We start from the raw sequence: 15,801 nt of genomic DNA on the forward strand, positions 1-15,801 counted from the left end.
CGGCTGCCGGGGCTGGCTCCGCTGGGGTGGGGGGGAGCACTCAGCAGCCTGGATGGAACAGCCCGGACGGAACAGCCCGGTGCGGGCCCGGAGGCATGTCTATGGCCTATCGTTCTTCTCAGCACTCGGTCCTGGTCCAGAGTGATCATTTCCAACCATCATTGTCACAGTGGCCCCTTCTCGAGCCTAACTAACCCCCACCCCACCTGGGGCAAGCTTCCCCAAGGACGTTTCTACTGTCCGTGACTATTAGTCTCATGCTATAATAGTTTGCTTCCTTTTCAGGGGGCTGGAGCCATAGCACAGCGGGGAGGGCATTTGCCTTGCACGCGGCCGACCCGGGTTCGATTCCCAGCATCCCATAGGGTCCCCCAAGCACCACCAGGAGTGATTCCTGAGTGCAGAGCCAGCAGGAATCCCTGAGCATCACCGGGTGTGATGCAAAAAAAAAAAAAAAGTTTGCTTCCTTTTCTTTTCTTTTTTTTTTTTTTGTTGTTGTTGGGTGGGGGGTAACGTTTTGAGTCACACTTGGCAATGATACTCCTCTGCTCTCTGCAGTCAGGACCATTTGGATGGTGAGAGGATCAAACTCTGGCCCTGTGCAAGGCAAATGCCCTCCCTGCTTTACCTTCACTCTGGCCACTCTGACCCTCACAGTCAGTCTATGTCTGTCCCTCTCCTTTTATTTATTTATTTATTTATTTTGGGGGGATCATACCCAGAGATGCACAGGGTTACTCCTGGCTCTGCACTTGGGAATCACTCTTGGCAGTGCTCAAGGGACCCTATGGGATGCTTGGGATGCTGGGAATCGAACCCGGGTCGGCCACATGCAAGGCAAACACCCTCCCCGCTGTGCTATCACTCTTCACTCTGGTTCCTTGGTCATGAGTCTTTTTTTTTTTTTTTTTTGGTTCTTTGGGTCACACCGGATATTGCACAGGGGTTACTCCAGGCCTATGCACCCAGGAATTACTCCTGGCGGTGCTCAGGGGACCGTATAGGTTGCTGGGAATTGAACCCGGGTGGGCCACGTGCAAGGCAAACACCCTCCCCGCTGTGCTATTGCTCCAGCCCCTTGGTCATGATTCTTAAGAAGCACCTGAGACTGCAGGCTGTGGGGGTGGGGGTGGGGGTGGGGGTTGGGCTCTGCCCCCCCCCCCCCCCCCCGCCCACGAGAGAGCAGGCCGGCAGCAGGAGTTGGGCTGGCCCTCTGTCGCCTCTGCTCTCCTTTGCACAACTTCAAGGAGGAGGAAGTGAAAAGTTTCACATCTGCTTGCAACAGGAACCTCACATGTTTTAAAGAAAAAGGAGCACTTTTCAAGCACTTTGAGCCTTTGCGGTCTGGGGAAACATTTATTCAGACTTGTAGAAAGAAAATATTTGTGGCCTTTTTTTTTTTTTGGTTTGGGGCCGCACCCAGCAGTGCTCGATCATGCCAGGGTGACCCAGGACTTCCACATGCCAACCCTGTGCTCCAGCCCTTGAACCACCTCCCTGGTCCCTCAAAAAGAGTTTCCTCGGGGCTGGAGCGACAGTGCAGTGGCGAGGGCATTTGCCTTGCACGTGGCCTTCCATCTCCAGCATCCCATAGGGTCCCCCAAGCAGTGCCACGAGTGATTCCTGAGCGCAGAGCCAGGGGGAACCCCTGAGCATCGCTGGGTGTGACCCAAAAAGAAAAACTTAAAAAAGGAGTTTCCTCTCGTTTTGGGTTCTGGGTTTTGTTTTTGTTTCCGAGTTACACACAGCTGTGCTCAGAGCTTACTCCTATCTCTGCAGTCAAGGATCAATCCTCGGGAGGCTCAGGGGAGTGTATGGGGTGCTGGGGATTGAACCGAGGTGAGCCATGTGCAAGGCAAACGCCCTCCCTTCTGGACTCTCTCTCCAGCCCCATCATAAAGATCAACGTGTGCCCCCCACAATTGTTGGAAAACAGAAAGTCACTTTTTAAAAAATTGGGGTATGTGGGGCCGGAACGATAGCACAGTAGGGAGGGCGTTTGCCTTGCACACAGCCGACCCGGGTTCACGGTTCACTCCCCGGCATCCCATCTGGTCCCCCAAGCACTGCCACGAGTGATTCCTGAGTGCAGAGCCAGGAGTGACCCCTGAATATCGTCAGGTGTGACCCCCCAAAAAAAACACTTGTAAAATTTGGGGTATGTAACTTCAGTTGACCACCAATCACTTTTCATTTGATTCATTTACTCCTGCCAACATTGCAATTAAATTATCTTATAAATACTAAGTGCACTCATCACTAATGCATTTGCCGGATTCCTCCAATGTACCAGGAATATATTATTTTCTCTTGCATTTGTTATTTTGCTCGAGCCTCTGCCATGTTCTGGTTTTATGTTCCTATTTGCTCTCATAGGAGAAGGACATGTCTTCTACGGGAGAAGGTGGCCACCTTGGAGTGTGTGTGTGTGTGTGAGCGTGTGTGTGTGTGAGTGTGTGTGTGAATAATGTGTGTGTGAGTCCATGCATGTGTGTGTGTGTGTATGTGTGTGTGTGGTGCCAGGGATTGAACCCAGAGCCTCACACATGCAAGGCGAGTGCACTAACTGTAAAACACCTCCCACGTCCAGAGGTAGATAATTCTTAGGGGGATTTTAAGCCATCAATAGATCTCCTCTCCTCTCCTCTCCTCTCCTCTCTCTCCTCTCCTCTCCTCTCCTCTCCTCTCCTCTCCTCTCCTCTCCTCTCCTCTCCTCTCCTCTCCTCTCCTCTCCTCTCCTCTCCTCTCCTCTCCTCTCCTCTCCTCTCCTCTCCTCTCCTCTCCTCTCCTCTCCTCTCCTCTCCTCTCCTCTCCTCTCCTCTCCTCTCCTCTCCTCTCCTCTCCTCTCCTCTCCTCTCCTCTCCTCTCCTCTCCTCTCCTCTCCTCTCCTCTCCTCTCCTCTCCTCTCCTCTCCTCCTCTCCTCTCCTCTCTCTCTCCCCTCTTTCTCTCTCCCTCTCTTTCTCTCTCTCCCCCTCTCTCTCTCCTGTCTTTTCCTCTCCTCTCCTCTCCTGTTCTCTCTTCTCCTGTCCTCTCTCTCCCTCCCTCTCCCTCCCTCCCTCTCTCTCTCTCTCTCTCTCTCTCTCTCTCTCTCTCTCTCTCTCTCTCTCTCTCTCTCTCTCTCTCAGCACCAAGAGAGGTGAGGGAAAACACTGGTAACTAAATGGGGAAATCCAAAACCGACTCAATTTTCCCTTTTTAAAATAGAGTCTGCCAATCATGTGCTAATAGTTAATATATCCGTATGCTATATACCAATTCTGGTGTTAGAGAGTGTGTGAGAGAGCAAGCAGGACAGAATATTAACAATCAATTGATCTCGGAAAAGGAAAGCAAAAATAATTTTTCCCCCATGTCAAGAACCAAACCCAGGTCTCAAGCAGGCAAGGCACACGCCTTTACCCCTGAGCAATTTCTTTTTCAGGTTTGTTTTAAATTGGCCTTTTAAATAAAATAAATTTTTAAAAGTGAAGATTTTTTGGTTGGGGGGAATTTGCGGTTTTCTTTATATATTCATTTATTGGTGAGGGGGTAGCTGGAGCGATAGTACAGCAGGCAGGGCACTTGCTTGCATGCAACCGACCCAGGTTTAATCCCCAGCACCACACATGGTGCCCCACGTGATCCCTGAGCACAGAGCAAGGAGTCAGCCCTGAGCATACTGGGTGTGGCCCAAAAACAAAGAAAGAAGAAAGAAAAAAAGAAAAAGAGAGGAGGGGAGGGAGAGGGAGAAAGGGAGGGAAGATTTGAGGAAGGGAAAGAGTGAGCTGTTTCTGTTTAAATGTTAATGCCAATGACATGCTATAAAAAGTATAGGGAGGGGGGCTGGAGAGATAGCACAGCGGGTAGGGTGTTTGCCTTGCACGCGGTCGACCTGGGTTCGATTCCCAGCATCCCATTTGGTCCCTTGAGCACTGCCAGGAGTAATTCCTGAGGGCAGAGCCAGGAGTAACCCCTGTGCATCGCCAAGTGTGGCCCAAAAAGCAAAAAAAAAAAAGTAGAGGAAGGAAGGCAGGGGTGCAATTCAGTAAGACAGCATAGGAATTACATGTGTGAGGATCTGGGTTCCAATCATGGTATCACATGTACCTCCCCTGCGCTCCCCCCCCCCACAGAGTACTATCTGGTGAGATCCAGGAAGGAAGGAAGGAAGGAAGGAAGGAAGGAAGGAAGGAAGGAAGGAAGGAAGGAAGGAAGGAAGGAAGGAGAAAAGAGAAAATTTAGATCTAAAAATAATAAGCAAGGGGCAGAGAGATATAGAAGTAAGGTGCCAGCCTTGCACACTGCCCACTCTAGCTCTGTCCCCGGTATCACATGATCCCCCAAGCAAGACCAAGAGTGACCCCTGAGCACTGAGCCTGGGACAGCCCATGGGTAACCTACAACTGCGAGGTATGGCCCAAACACCAAAAAGAAAAGACTTTTAATTTTTAAAAATTAATAAAGATGTCTAGAATTCTCCGGGCTGGAACAATAGCACAGTGGGTAGGGTGTTTCCCTTGCATGCGGCCAACCCAGGTTCGATTCCTCCGTCCCTCTCGGAGAGCCCGGCAAGCTACCGAGAGGATCCCGTCATCACGGCAGAGCCTGGCAAGCTCCCCGTGTGTATTCAATATGCCAAAAAAAAGTAACAACAAGTCTCACAGTGGAGACATTACTGGTGCCCGCTCGAGCAAATCGATGAGCAACAGGATGACAGCGACAGTGACAGTGACAGCTACAGTTCTCCAGGATTCTCTGGCTAGTTGGATCTTGCACAAGACTAAAGTTTTTTGGGGGTGTTGTTTGTATTTTGACACCACACCTGGCAGTGCTCAGGGCTCACTCCTGGCTCTGCCTTCAGGGAACTCTTGGCGGGACATCAGATGGGATGCTGGGAATCTAACCAGGGTGTGCCACATGCCAGGCAAATCATTTAACCCACATACTGTCTCTGCAAGGCCCCCAAAGAAGAACCTTGAAGATGGAAACTGGGACCCTTTTGCTTCCACGCCATTGGCCAGGCTTGTCACGTGACCCCTTGCCTCCTCTCTCCCAGGTGAGTCCTGGGGAGAAGCGGCCTCTCGGACCTCTCCTGCGTGCATCCCGCGGAGCAGAAACCAAGCAGGACAGGCAGGAGGGAGACAACGAGAGAACAGAAGCGTTGGCCCACCCCACGGCCGCTCCGGTGCCGGGACCTCCCTGCAGAGTGACCCCCAATTAGAGCTGCCAGGGACCAGAGCTTGCTGTGTCCACACTGGCCAGTCGTTGGGGACGGAACCCAGGGAGATGCGTGTCTTCAACGGAAGCAATTCCTTGAAGGAGAGACGGATCTGTTTACGCGGACAATCAGGCTGCCTACGGCCCCATTTTACAGACAGGGAAGTCGAGGAACACAGAGATTAAGCGCCCCGTTCGGGGTCACAGAGCCAGTAATTGGCTGTCAGTTCTTGCCACACGAGTGTTACCTAACAAGTATCCAGCAGCCCTCTCGTAACCGGTTCCTCACAGACCTTGTCACTTTATGGAAGTGACCACAGTCACCACTCCTGGATCAAACAGGCAAAGGTCGTAAAAACATAAACCCCATGGGGCTGGAGAGATAGCACAGCGGGGAGGGCGTCTGCCTTGCACTCGGCTGACCCGGGTTTGATTCCCAGCATCCCATAGAGTCCCCCGAGCACCGCCAGGAGTCATTCCTGTGTGCACGAGCCAGGAGGAACCCCTGTGCATTGCCGGGTGTGACCCCCCCCAAAAAAAAAAACAAACAAAAACATAAAATCCAGGGGCTGGAGCGATAGCACAGCGGGTAGGGCATTTGCTTTGCTCGCGGCTGACCTGGGTTCGATTCCCAGCATCCCATATAGTCCCCTGAGCACCGCCAGGAGTAATTCCTGAGTGCATGAGCCAGGAGTAACCCCTGTGCATCGCCGGGTATGACCCAAAAAGCAAAAAATAAATAAATAAAATCCAAAACTCAATCTGCCCTCCTGGATTCACAGCAGTCCAAAAGTCTCACCGGTTGCCAGCTGACTGAAGACGTTGTGGGCAGGGTGGAGAGAAAGAACCACAGCGAGGGCACTTGCCTTGCACATGGTGGCCTGGGGCCCACCCCTGTCCCATCCCTCCAGCACAAATATTTGTTCTATTTTTTTGTTTGGCGTTGGGTGACAACTGGCTGTCTCAGGACTTACTCCTAGCGGGCTCAGGGGAACATATGCCTTGCTGGGAATTTTTTTTCTTTTTTGGGTCACACCCGGCACTGCATAGGGGTTCCTCCTGGCTCTGCACTCAGGATTTCCTCCTGGCAGTGCTCAGGGGACCCTATGGGATGCTGGGAATCGAACCTGGGTCGGCCGCGTGCAAGGCAAACGCCCTCCCCGCTGTGCTTTCGCTCCAGCCCCCTGTGCTGGGAATTGAACCGGGCCATCGAGGTGCAGGACAAGCCCCTCATGCACTGTTCTATCTCTCTGGTCTGGGAAAGTCATTTTTTAAATCCCTCTTCAAGGCTTGGAGATGGTTTAGGGGTGGCACCCCTGCAGCCCCTCACCCCGCCCCAAACAGCACAACTGCTGTTGGGGATCCCCCCAATGCTCTAATCAAGAACATCATCTCCCTCTAACCCAGTGCGGTGAGTACCACAACCAAATGTGCAACCCTCCGCCCCTCCCCCGCCCCAAACAAATGCCACCAGTTACCAGATAGGTGAGAGCCACAGAATTGAGATGAAAGAGGAGACAAAAAATTCAAGTTCCAAAGTAGGAGGAAGAGCCATCGTCCAGCAGGCAAAGGTGCTTGCCTTGCATGTGGTAGACCCAGGTTCCATCCCCAGCATCCCGTATGGTCCCCCTAAGCACCGCCTGGAATAATTGCTGAGTGCAGAGCCAAGAGGAACCCCTGAGGATCCAAAAACAAAGCAAAACAGAACAAAAGACATGCTGAATGCTAAACTTAATTGAAACATTTAAAATTATTTTAATTCATTTTATTTGGAGGGGGGTGACACCCGGCAATGCACAGGGGTCACTCCTGGCTCTGCACTCAGGAATGACTCCTGGCAGTGCTCAGGGGACCCTATGGGCTGCAGCAAGTGTCCAGCCTGCCAGAGACAATCGTGCTCTGTCTGTGCATGAGGCTCGACCAGCTCAGGCTCTGCGTGCACCAAGCCCTGGGTTCGATCCCCGACACCGCATGGTCCCCAGTACCGCCAGCAGTGGTCCCAGAAAGCCAAGCAGGCAGCAGCCACCAAGGGTGGCAGAATGTGCACCTCCTCCCCCAAGTTGCATGAGAGCTTACTGGCAACCCGTGAAAAGGCTTTGATGAGTAAGCTGACAGCCGCTGGAGCCCTGGGGAGAGCCCCAGAGATGGTCATACAGGGGGAGGGATCCCAGGGAGACAGGGAGGGCGGGGAGTATGTGAGCAGGGGAGGGGCGGTCAGAGCGACCACAAGAGAGGGTGTGAGCAAATGCTGGCGTTGACACTGGGTCACCAGGAGCTGTGAGTGTGGCTGGGGTTCCTTGGAAGGTTCAGGTGATTTTGCTTTCTTTTTTTTTAAACAGACCCAGAGCTTTTTTTTTTTAATTAAATCACCGTGAGATAAACAGTTATAATGTTGTCCATCATTGGATTTCAGTCATACAATGTTCTAATCCCCCAGTGGTTTTTTTGGTTTGTTTTTTGTTTTTTGGTGCCACAGGGTTTTTTTTGTTTGTTTTTTTGGTGGTTTTTTTTTTCTTTTTGGGTCACACCTAGCGATGCTCAGGGGTTACTCCTGGCTCTGCACTCAGGAATTACTCCTGGCGGTGCACGGGGGACCATATGGGATGCCGGGGATCGAACCCGGGTCGGCCGCGTGCAAGGCAAATGCCCTACCTGCTGTGCTATCGCTCCGGCCCCGGTGCCACAGGGTTTACTCCCGGCTCTGCACGCGGGAATTACTCCTGGTGGTGCTCAGGGGCCCTATGGGATCCCGGGGATGGAACCCAGGTTGGTCATGTCAAGGTAGATACACTACCTGCTGTACATTTGCTCTGGCCCCATGGCTATTTTATGACTCAAGAGAGAACCTGGGCTTCTCCAAGGGCGGAGAGAGCCCCTACACACACCCCAGCATTAGATATGGAAGCATGAAAGTCCACATCTCAAGAGGGGAGATGGGGGTGCCACATGTGCTCGGGCACCATATGTGCTCAGCCTCGTGGGCACAAGCAGCACATGAGCTCGGGCAACACATGTGCCCTGAGTTTATTTTTTGATCCTACTGCGTTCGGCGTTCTATCTCTCTGTGGCTGCTTTTTATTTTTGCTTTTTGGGCCACACCTGGCAATGCACAGGGGTTATTCCTGGCTCTGCACTCAGGAATCACCCCTGGCAGTGCTCAGAGGACCATAGGGATGCTAGGAATCGAACCCGGGTCAGCCGCATGCAAGGCAAACGCCCTCCCCACTGTGCTATCTCTCCAGCCCCTCTGTGACTGCTTTGTTAAGGACACGTGGCTGGGTGGTGAGGGGCCCAGATTCAGGGTGTCAGGTAACAGCCTTGAGTAAGCCCCACCTTCACTTGTCAAGACTTGGGCAGTTTCTTTTCCTTCCAGGACAGCCCTTAGGGATGAAACAAGATGGTCAGTTTTCTCTGCTCTCCCAGTGGCAGCTTTTCCTTCTCTTTGCCTTTCCCTTCTTTTCTTCTTCTTTTCGGTGGAGATGGAGCCCAGAGCCACTAAGTCACTTCCCCAAGGACCCATTTCTTCCCTACAGAATAGTAAAAGATGTAGACTTGAGAATGAGCTAGAGGCTAACTCCTGACTCTGTGCTCAGGAGTCACTCCCAGCAGTGCTCATGGACCATGCAGTGTCAGGGATCAAATCGGGGTCAGGTCTAGATATGCAAGCTCCCTGACTATCAAGTCTGCTTTGCACGCAGCCCACCGGGTTCGATTCCCAGCATCCCGTAGAGTCTCCTGAGCACCGCCAGGAGTAATTCCTGAGTGCAGAGCCAGGAGGAACCCTTGAGCATCACCAGGTATAACCCAAAATAGCAGGAAAAAAAAAGTTGGTTGTTCTGATAATGATCTTAACATTTAGTGGTAGTAGCCTCACTTTCCATGTAAGGATGAAGGCAAGTCCATCTGCTACACATGAAGAGTTTGTGAGGATGTTGACATGGAAATGGACATGGATTTGGACATGGACTTACGGTGGCCCCCGGGTCTCTGAGCACTGAACATTTGACTGGCACAGCGTACTCTTACTCAACAGCAGGAGAGCAATGCATGCACGAGAAGTAAGGAAGACAAGACTGGAACAGAAGGGGCCAGAGTGATAGTACCAAGTACGGGGGGCACTTGCCTTGCACACGGCCAGCCCAGGTTCAATCTCCAGCATCCCACGTGATCCCCTGAGCACTGCCAGGAGTGGTTTCTGAGTGCAGAACTAGGAGTAACCCCTGAGCATCACCAGGTGTGGCCCTGAAACAAAAACAAAACAAAACAAAACAGAAAAGGATTCTAACAGACATCTAGGAATTCAGAAAGGAGACCAGTGTAAGCCAGGATCGAGGCACAAGGGCACCATCTCTCCTCAATGCTAACAGTGTCATCCTGACCGGAAATGAGTTGTTCCCAAGTGTTCACTCTAAAACTTCAGTAGACTGGGGCCAGAGCTATAGTACAGCAGGGGAGGGCATTTGCCTTGCAGCCAACCTGGGTTCCATCCCCGGCATCCCATACAGTCCCCGGAGCCTGCCAGGAGTGACTCCTGAGTGCAGAGCCAGAGTAATCCCTGAGCATTGCCAGGGGTGACCCCCAAACAAAATAATAAATAAGTAAATGAAACTTCTATAGATTGAATCCACTTCTCCCACCTTCTGACCTTAGCCACGCAACTCATCCTCGGAGACTCTGTCTTTTGCTTTTTTTTTTTTTGCTTTTTGGGTCACACCTGGCGATGCACAGGGGTTACTCCTGGCTCTGCACTCAGGAATTACCCCTGGCCGTGCTCAGGGGACCATATGGGATGCTGGGATTCGAACCCGGGTCGGCCGCGTGCAAGGCAAACGCCCTACCCGCTGTGCTATCGCTCCAGCCCCCCGGAGACTCTGTCGTGGCATCTTTTAAACGGGCTCTATCCCAGAGGCAACTGTTTCTGTGGTGCTGTAGTTGGGCGAAAGTGGCTTCATCTATGGTGAACATTTATCACGGGGCCTCGCATCTGCAGGGAGGTTGGTAACTCAGACCTCACGGCCTGCCCTTTGAACCCTCACTTGGAACTTGGGTCTCCCAAGGATGGAGAAAGGGTCGAGAACCTATGATTTCTGGGTTTCTGAATTCCTCTCCACTCCTGGCCCCACGCAAACAACCTGACTTTGTGGCTCCGTGGTCCCAAAGAAGGTCTATGACCCGGAGATGCACGTGCCCTGGAGCATGAGGAAATGACGAGAAGCTGGAGCTGGAGGTATTTGGGTCAGAGACGAGAGAGAACTTCCTGAAAGTCGAGCTTGTCGAATTCAATTAGAAACCACGATTTAGGACTTGCCGTCGCTCAGCCTCTGTTCTTCTCGGAAAGGCTGTGCTCCTCTTTTTTTTTTTTTTTTTTGCTTTTTGGGTCACACCCGGCGATGCTCAGGGGTTCCTCCTGGCTCTGCACTCAGGAATCACCCCTGGCAGTGCTCAGGGGACCCTATGGGATGCTGGGAATCGAACCCGGGTCGGCCGCGTGCAAGGCAAACGCCCTCCCCGCTGTGCTATTGCTCCAGCCCCAAGGCTGTGCTCCCCTCCCTGGGTCGGGCAGAATAGACCACCACGGATCCTAATCCCCGGAGAGCATGTGCCACCCACGGGGGCTGGCCGGGACCCTGGAGAGAGAGTGCCCAGGGCCATAGAACTGGCCGGCGCTCGGCCGTGGGCTGGGGTGGGGCTGCTCTGGTTTTGGAAACCTCGGCAAGAATGACCCAGAACCTCCGCTGCCGACGTGTTTGTCACCCGTGCTGATGAGTCATGCTCAGGCCAGGGGAAGACCCAGCGTCGGTGTCAGAGCAGACCTGTGGGAGGAAGTGCTCTCCGAGGAAGGGGACCAAAGCAAGCGGCCACACGGTCACCCATCAGAGCCGGGGAGCGAGGACTGGAGCTGAAGGGGCTCGGGGGAGGGGACTGTCGCCCGGGACTTGGGCCTGTCGCCCCTGTTTGGGGAGGGACTCTGGCTGGCCAGACCACACGGGTCTCAGTCAACAAGGAAAGGCCAGGGGCTGGAGCGGTAGCACAGCAGGTAAGGCATTTGCCTTGCAAGCGGCCGACCCGGGTTCGATTCCCAGCATCCCATATATGGTCCCCTGAGCACCGCCAAGGGTGATTCCTGAGTGCAGAGCCAGGAGGAACCCCTGTGCATCGCTGGGTGTGACCCAAAAAGCAAAAACAAAACAAAACAAAAAAACAAGGAAAGGCCATGAATTTGGGGTCCTCTCCACTCCTGGCCCAGAAACCCAGTCCAATGAATCACATTTTTAGGGGCTTCCTCTAGGGAAGACAATGACCCCCCAGGTGCACTGGGGACAACAGCAAAAGGCAGGAAATTTGACACTTCTGGAGATGACTGACTTCTAAAGCATCTTTTTTTTTCTTTTTTTTTTCTTTTTTGCTTTTTGGGTCACACCCAGAGATGCGCAATGGTCACTCCTGGCTCTGCACTCAGGAATCACTCCTGGCAGTGCTCAGGGGACCCTATGGGATGCTGGGAATCGAACTTGGGTCGGCCACGTGCAAGCAAACGCCCTCCCCGCTGTGCTATTGCTCCAGCCCAGATGAATGACTTCTAGAGATTGTCTAGTCATTCTCGAAGGCCCAGGCCCCCGGAAGGAGAGGAATTGGGGAACATCCCCAGAGGTGGGGGCTCAGTGTCACTGCCTTAGCCTCACATCACCTGCTGGGGAACCCTCCGGGGAGGCTAAGCCACGCAGGTCTCCTCCTGGTTGGGTTTCCGCAGCTCCCTGGCCCCAGGAAGGGATCACACTAAGGGCAGAGGTGATGTTCAGGGTCCGGAGGTCTCCCCCTAGGAAGTCCGAGAAGGTTAAGCCGCTGTTGGGGTCCTAGCTCCTCTTTCACCCAGTGTGACCCCCACCACCACCACCACCATCAACAACAACAGCAACAGCAACAGGGGGCTGGAGCGATAGCACAGCAGGGAGGGCGTTTGCCTTGCACGCAGCCGACCCGGGTTCGATCCCAGCATCCCATAGGGTCCCCTGAGCACCACCAGGAGTAATTCCTGAGTGCAGAGCCAGGAGTAGCCTCACATCACCAGGTATGTCCCAAAAAAGCAAAAAAAAAAAAAAAATGAAATAAAAAGAAGCATCTTAACTCTCTCTTCTCAGCACCCACCACCCACAGATAAGACTCTAAGAAAACCACTGGGAGTCACCACAACTGGCTCCCAGGAAAAACTTACAAGACAAGACTGTTCTGAAGCCCAAGAGAGATAGTAGGAGTTAAGATGCTTGCTGTGACTGGAACAACAGCACAGCAGGAGGGGGATTTGCCTTGCATACGCCTGACCCAGGTTTGATCCCCAGCATCCCATGTGGTCCCATTCAACAAGAAAGGCCAGGAATTTGGGGTACTCTCCACTCCTGGCCCCAGAAATCAAGTCTAATTGAACACATTTTTAGGGACTGCCACTAGAGAAGGTTCCCTGAGCACCTCCAGGAGTGATTCCTGAGCCAGGAGTAACCCATGAGCATCACTTGATGTGGCCCACAAGCATACAAATAAGATACTGTCTTGCACATGGCTGATCCCAGTCATACTCCTGGAACCATATGTGGTCCCCCGAGCACTGCCACAAGTGACCCCTGAGCACTACCAAGTGTGACCCAAAAACCCAAAAATGGAAAGAAAAAAAAAAACACCTTTACTAAAACAACAACAAATGAGTTTGCCCTAAGGAATCAGGAACCTTAAGAAAGGCACATTACAGGAAGATTTCCCCATGGTTGGAAGCCTGCCTCATGAGCTGGGGGAGGAGGCAGCTGGGATAGAGAAGGGATCACTAAGTCAATGAGGGTTGGAGGGATCATTTGGGATGGGAGATGCGTGCTGAAAGTAGATAAAGGACCAAACATGATGGCCTCTCGGTGTCTGTATTGCAAACCATAATAATGCCCCAAAGTAGAGAGAGAGTAAGAAGGAAATTGTCTGCCATAGAGGCAGGGGGAGGGGTGGGGTGAGGGTGATGGGAGGGATACTAGGGACATTGATGGAGGGATGGGTGTTTGATCATTGTATGACTGAAACTCAATCACGAAAGCTTTGCAACTATAACTCACAGTGATTGAATAAAAATAACTACATAGATAAATAATATACTTTTTTTTTTTTTGCTTTTTGGGTCACACCCAGCAATGCTCAGGGGTTACTCCTGGCTTTGCACTCAGGAATTACTCCTGACAGTGCTTGGGGGACCATATAGGATGCCGGGGATCGAACCCAGGTCGGCTGCGTACAAGGCAAATGCCCTAACTGCTGTGCTATCACTCCGGCCCCAATAATATAAATTTTTTAAAAGAAAGGCACATTAGGAGAAATAATTAATTTGTACCATTAAACACACACACACACACACACACACACACACACACAGGGCCAGAGTGATAGTACAGTGGGTAAGGAGCTTGTCATGCATGCAAGTGACCCGGGTTCAATCCCCGGCACTACGTATGGTCCCCTGAGCACTGCCAGGAGTGATCCCTGAACAAAGAATCAGAAGAAAGCCCAGCTGAGCATGGCACGAACACACACACACACACACACACACACACACACACACACACACACACGCGGAGCAAAGAGGGAACCTGGTGTAATAAACCAGGCAAAGTCAAGGAATCTGAGAAGCGAAGGGGGTCCTTCAGGCCAGGGTGGGGAGCTGAGGTGTACTGATACCCTCTGCGCCAAAGGAATGCTGACTGCCAGCAACTATAGAGGGCAGAGGGGAGGAAGGAGGAGGGGCTGGAGGGATAGCACAGCAGGTAGGGCGTTTGCCTTGCACACGGCCACCCGACCCGGGTTCGGGTTCGATTCCCAGCATCCCATAGGGTCCCCTAGCACCACCAGGAGTCATTCCTGAGTGCAGAGCCAGGAGGAACCCCTGTGCATCGCCGGGTGTGACCAAAGGGGGAAAATAAAAGCAGAAGGAAGGAGGAAAGAAGGAAAGGGCGGACGGGCATCGGTTCTGGTTCAGGGCACCGGCCCAGAGCTGTGTGTGCCCTGTGGTCAGTCCTGAGCTGCCTCACATGACCTGGGCTTTCCAAACACGTGCGACAGCCACCTGGGGCAAGGAGGACAAGGCACCACGCCTCCCTCCAGGAGTTGCCACCTAGGTGCCGCCTCATTAACCCAGATGGCCCCGCCCAGGGGCTGTGCCCAGGCCCCTTGCCCTGTACGCGCCTAGGGACAGAGGGCAAGCAGGGGCCTGATGTCCTTCTCAGCAGAACCTCAGCGGTGGCGTGGAGGAGAAAGTGAGGTGTGCAGGGGGTAGGGGAACAGAAGCCAGGAGGGGAGTGGGGGGTGGGTGGCGGGGTGGTCAAGAAGAAATGCAAGTGTTCACGGGCTCCATCCGCCCAGCCTCCAACCATGCGGTTCCCCACTCCAACCATGCAGTTCCCCACTCCGCCTATTCGCCTGGGAATTCTCTGCACAGCACGGAGGGGGTGAGGGAACCCCAAGTGGAGTGTACCCCCCCACGCCAATGCAGGAGGTCCGCCCCCCCCCACACACACCCCTCTCCTAGCTTTCCCTGGGAACCTCTCCTCCCCACCACTCAAGACAGGGCCCTGGGGCAGCGGGCAGGAGAGATTTGATCTCAGCCTCCAGGGAGTGAAAGGGTTAACTCTCCCCAAGTGTCCACCGGGCCAGTCTAGCCAGCTCACCCCGGGGCGGGCGGGGCCACTGCTGTAAGTCCAGGCTTGCCTGGGTTGTCTCCATCTCAGTCTCCCTCTTACTCCTTCCAGCTACTTGTGGAAGACACGGGGAGGAGGAATGAAGGGCCCTTGGCACCAACTCTCTCCGGGGTGTCATTAATATGCCCGTAATCACCACCTCCTGTTGATGAGCACTCGGTGCCTCATGTTATCCCAGGAGCTGGGAACTGAGGAACTTAAAACGGATCCCCATCAGCCAGGGAGGCCGGAAGCAAGAGGTGGGGGTGTAGCCAGCTGCAGGGAAGATGAACTCTTCCCCACAAACAGAGCAATCCTGACAAAGGAGGGGGAGGGGAGCAGGAGGGGTCTGTGTGTGTGTGTGTGTGTGTGGTGTGTGCCTTGACTAGAACCCATTCCCTGAGAAAGATTGGGCCTCCAGAACCAGTTGGGATGGGAGATGCATGCCGAAAGTAGATAATGGACCAAACATGATGACCTCTCAGTGTCTGTGTTGCAAGCCATAATGCCCAAAAGTAGAGAGAGAGTATGGGGAATATTGTCTGCCATGGAGGCAGGGGGAGGGTGGGAAAGGGGGGTTAACCCGGGACATTGGTGGTGGGGAATGTGCACTGGTGGAGGGATGGGTGTTTGATCATTGCCAGATTGTAACCCAAACATGAACGCTTGTAAAGGGTAGGGCGTTTGCCTTGCACGCGGCCGACCCAGGTTCGATTCCCAGCACCCCATGAGCACCTCCAGGGGTAATTTCTGAGTGCAGAGCCAGGAGTAACCCCTGTGCATCGCCGGGTGTGACCCAAAAAGAAAAGAAAAAAAAAAGATTGGGCCTCCAAGCCAATAGGGCATTTGCCTTGCATGTGGCAGACCCAGGTTGGGTCCCATCTGGCTCCCTGAGTCTACTGT

This window comes from Sorex araneus, chromosome 6 (genome assembly GCF_027595985.1).
Source record: "Sorex araneus isolate mSorAra2 chromosome 6, mSorAra2.pri, whole genome shotgun sequence".
NCBI classification, from domain to species: Eukaryota; Metazoa; Chordata; class Mammalia; order Eulipotyphla; family Soricidae; genus Sorex; species Sorex araneus.